The sequence below is a fragment of the Glycine soja genome, chromosome 4, assembly GCF_004193775.1.
Source record: "Glycine soja cultivar W05 chromosome 4, ASM419377v2, whole genome shotgun sequence".
NCBI lineage: Eukaryota > Viridiplantae > Streptophyta > Magnoliopsida > Fabales > Fabaceae > Glycine > Glycine soja.
Genome location: NC_041005.1, coordinates 16,476,153 through 16,481,067, shown reverse-complemented (window position 1 = coordinate 16,481,067; position 4,915 = coordinate 16,476,153).

The window sequence follows — 4,915 nt, the reverse complement described above, 5'->3', positions numbered from 1 at the left end:
TTATATGAGTTCTTGATTTAATCCTTGTTTTCTCTCCCCCTTTGGCATCAACAAAAAGCCAAAGTGCGTAAGACATACATGATTTTAAAAAAATCATCCACATAGCATCCATTGTAAATCAATCATAAAAGATTCTAAACTAATCATGAAGCAAGACATGAATAAACCAAATTAAAATATAAACCACATAGTCATATAACATAATTCTTAAATGTTCAGTCATACTTAAGCAAATATTAAAAGAATACTAAATGTTCAAATGTCATAATAATATAGCCAAATACACGGCTGGAAATCAAAGTACTAATAATACTAAAGATTTATAAAGTCTAAGACGATGGTGGTGGTGGTGGTGGTGGTGGTAGATCAAAGCATGTGCGGATGTAAGTGACATCTCCTTCAACCTTGGTGATCCTTGAGTCCATCTCATCGAATCGCATGTCCACTTGTAATTCCAAAGCATCAAACCTTTCACCAACATAGGTTTGAAGACCATCAAACCTGTCCAAAATTTTCTGAAGGAGAGAGGAATCCTCTCCAACTAGTAAGTTTCCTTCATCATCAATGGGTTGAGCACCCTTCTTTACCCAAGAGTCATCATGCTCTTTGCGGTAACCAAAAGATGCAATCACAGTAGCACCAATCAAAAAGGATCTCTTGATTGGAACATTAGGTTCAGAATCAAGAGGGATGTTAAAGTGTTGAAGGAAAAGAGTGACTAGGTGTGGATATGGCAATGGAGCATTTAATCGCAATGCCTTATGCATGCGATATCGGACTAAGTGTGCCCAATCAATTTGTCGGCCAGTATGAAAAGCCCACATAACAATAAGATCTTCTTCAGAAACCTATGCAAGGTTTGAAGATCTTGGAAGCAAAATACGCACAATGAGATAATGAAGGATGCGGCTTTCAAAAGCCAATGAACCGGCAAGCAGCCTTTCGGTCATATCCGCTTGGTTGGTGCAAACCAACCGGCGGGCATCATGTACAGAGAAATCAAATTTCCAATCATCATTTAGTCCACCTTCAAATGGTACACCCTCACTAGATAATTGGGTCAAGTCATAGAATAGGGATTGGTCAATGACCATTTTTATCCCATAAACCTTAGAAATCAAAGTGCTTTCTTGAATTTCGAGGTTAGAGTAGAAAGCTTTAACTAATTCAGAGTAAACAGGAAATTTCAAAGACATGAAAGGAATGAGATTTGAATTTTGAAATGCTTGAATGCATTCAAAATTCTCATTGGAGAAGAAGTCCATGTCTATGAACTTAGGATCTATAATGGAACAAGAAGAGACAAGATTTGTGTACCATATCCGTTGTTCTTCTGATGAGAACAATGAGGAAGAGGAAATGGAGGAGGGAATCTCCGTTTCTTGAGCCTTAGAATGTCGTTGGCTTCGACTCGAAGAACCCTTGCGCTTCTTTGATGGTTCAGCCATTTGAGGGAGTTATTTGAAATTTCAATTGGTTGAAGTGAAAGAGAATGAAAAAAGATGAAGTTTGGGCTTTGTGGGGAGTGATTTGGACAAGAAATAAGTGAGATAAGGCAGAAAGAAGAATTGGGAACGAGGGTTCGCGAGAAAATGAGGAGTTGCAGTTTTCAAATTTTGAAATCTGAATATATAGGAGCAGGGACACGTTGTAATCGATTATAGCATTTGGTAATCGATTACACCCTTCTTAACTGCCTGTAATCAATTACACTATTGTAGTAATCGATTACCAGAGAGCATTTCAGCCAAAAACAAAAGGCTGAATAACTCTTAAGGGGAAATGGATTTGAATGAAAATCAAAATACTTTTTATATAACATTAAATTTTTGAAAACACTTTATGAAAGAACCTTAAGCAAGTAATTCACATATTACATTCAAAATCATGCATAATCATTTAAAAAAATAGTCATTGCATATATTAAATTATATTAAAATAATCAAACACTAATATTGAAGAATAAAGATCATAGACATCATCAAACATTTAAAAAGTTACTTCATGCTTTGAGAAAGAAAATTAACTCAATCAAAACATATAAACACATACTCACAATTTCAATCAATCAAGACAAACAAATAAAATTTTGTTAGTCATCATAATCAAATTAATTGAAAGGAAAATTTCAACCAAAATAAAATTTTAAAAGAGAATGGTTTTGATGTTACCTTTTTCATGATTAAAGTATCAAAGATGGAAGTCATACTTTTACTTTTTGCTTAATCTTCTTGAGAGATTTTCTCATCACTCTCATAGTCCTTGGTTAGAAGGTTGATCTCCTTCTCTGAACCATCGGATGAGTCATTATCATCCTATGCAATGTAGGCCTTTTTGGTCCTTCTTTCTTCATACCTTTTTTTATCACTCTTCTCAGGCCATTCCTCATTTGAGGGACAATCTGATTTGATGTGACCAATTTGGTTGCATTTGTAGCATCTAAGAATTTGAGAGTCTTCTTGAGATCTTCTTCCATTGTTGAAGTTTTGACGCCTCTCGATTCTTCTCTTCTTGACAAATTTTTTAAACTTCTTCACAAAGAGTGAGAAGTCTTCTGATTTTTCTTCTTCATTTTCTTCTTGCATTGATGAAGAGGCTTTAAGTGCTATACTTCTTTTCTTTTTGTCGGTTTCTTCATTTTGATTAAGTCGTTGAAGTTCCATTTCATGTTCCTGTAATTTTCTAAACAAAGTAGCAAGAGACATAGAGGAAAGATCTTTACTTTCAGAAATAGCAGTTACCTTGGGCTGCCATTCCCTACTTAAGCATCTTAAAACTTTATTAATTAGATCTTCATTAGGGAAGATTTTTCCTAAAGAGGCAAGATGGTTGACTATGTGTGTGAATCTTTTTAGCATACTTTGGATGCTTTCATTAGGGTTCATCCTAAACAATTCATATTCATGTGTAATGGTATTGACTCTAGATCTTTTCACATCAGTAGTGTATTCATGTGTAAGTTGGAGAGTATCCCACATCTCCTTGGCATTTGTGCAATTTGACACTCTAAAATACTTATCTATTCCTAGGGCTGAAGTAATAATGTTTCTGGCTTTAAGATATACTGGATTCTTCTTCTATCTTCTTCAGTCCACTTATCTCTAGGTTTTTGTGTTGTGGTGCTAGTACTTACATCTACTATGGTGGGTATGTAAGGTCCTATTTCTATTGCTTCCCAAATGTTTAAATCTATGGCTTCAATGAAAATCTGCATACGGGTTTTCCAATACTGGTAACCTTCACCATTGAAGATAGGGGGCCTATGGATGAAATTTCCTTCAGGAAACAAAGAATTTGAAGAGGCCATGAATCTTGAAGTGGTTAAACTTTCTACAAGATACCTGCTCTGATACCACTTGTTGGATCAAGTGGACTCGAAATAATTAAGAAGAGGGGGGTGAATTAATTATTAATAAACCTTTAATAATTAAAAATCTATCCTTCTTAATGTTACTAGATTCAATTAGGCTTTTACTATAATGTTAAGAAAGTAAAGAACAAAAATAGAAACTTGACCAAAAGTAAAAGTGATAATTAAAGTGCACAACGGAAATTAAAGAGTGTAGGGAAGAAGAAGACAAACACAAGAATTTTATACTGGTTCGACAACAACCCGTGCCTACATCCAGTCCCCAAGCAACCTGCAGTCCTTGAGATTTCTTTTCAACCTTGTAAAAACCTTTACAAGCAAAGATCCACAAGGGATGTACCCTCCCTTGTTCTCTTTGAACAACCAAGTGGATGTACCCTCCACTTGAACTGATCCACAAGAGATGTACCCTCTCTTGTTCTCAGTTACAACAACCCAAGTAGATGTACCCTATACTTGTACCACAAAGGATGTACCCTCCAATGTGTTAAGACAAATTTCTCAGGCGGTTAGCCCTTTGAAACTTTGTGAAGGGGAAACAAAAGATATCTCAGGCGGTTAGTCCTTTGAAATCTTTTGTTTAAGGGAAAGGGAAGAATCAAAAGATTTCTCAGACTGTGTCATTTTGAATTCTTTGAAAATAGAGAAGGGAGACACAAAAGAATTCAGGCGGTTAGTTCTTTGTTCTTATGGAAAAGGGAGAAGAGAGACACAAAAAGAATTCAGGTGGTTAGTCCTTGTCGAATTCTTTTTGGCAAAGGGAGAAGAGAATGAAAAAGATGAATAACACACTTTTGTTTTCTGTGAAAGAACAAGGTTTGGAAACCAGAAAACTTAGAAAGCTTTTGGCAAAAGAAGAAGAAGAAGATGTTCAAAAAGTTGTGTAAAGAGTTATATCAAGTACATAAAATGCAAGTCAAGGTCTTGCTTTTATAGACTCTTCATGTCTGGTTAAGAAAACCATTGGAAGAGTTATAACCTTGAGAAAATCTTGAGAAAACCATTGGAAGAGTTACATCTCTTGGTTTTTATTCAAAACTTGTCACTGGTAATCGATTACCAAAACCATGTAATCGATTACACAAAGCATTTTATGAAAAGATGTGACTCTTCACAATTGAATTTGAATTTCAACGTTCAGATACACTAGTAATCGATTACCAATATATTGTAATCGATTACACCATTTAAAAAACAATTGGAACATTGCAAATTCAGTTAAAAGCTTTTGAAATCAAACTTTTCCACTGGTAATTGATTACAGGAAACAGGTAATCGATTACCAGAGAGTAAAAACTCTGGTAACTTAGAAAATTTTGAGAAAAATTCTTTTGAAAAACAAAACTGTGTTATGTTTGTTTTTTGAAAAATCTTTTCAATACTTCCCTTGTGAAGTCTTCTTGATTTCTTCTCTTGAATCTTGAATTCATCTTCTCTTAAATCTTGAAATCAAACTTCTCTTGATTCTTGAATCTTCTTGATTTCTTCTCATGAAACTTGAAATTAATCTTGATCTTGAACTTGTTGACTTAATCTTGAAATCAT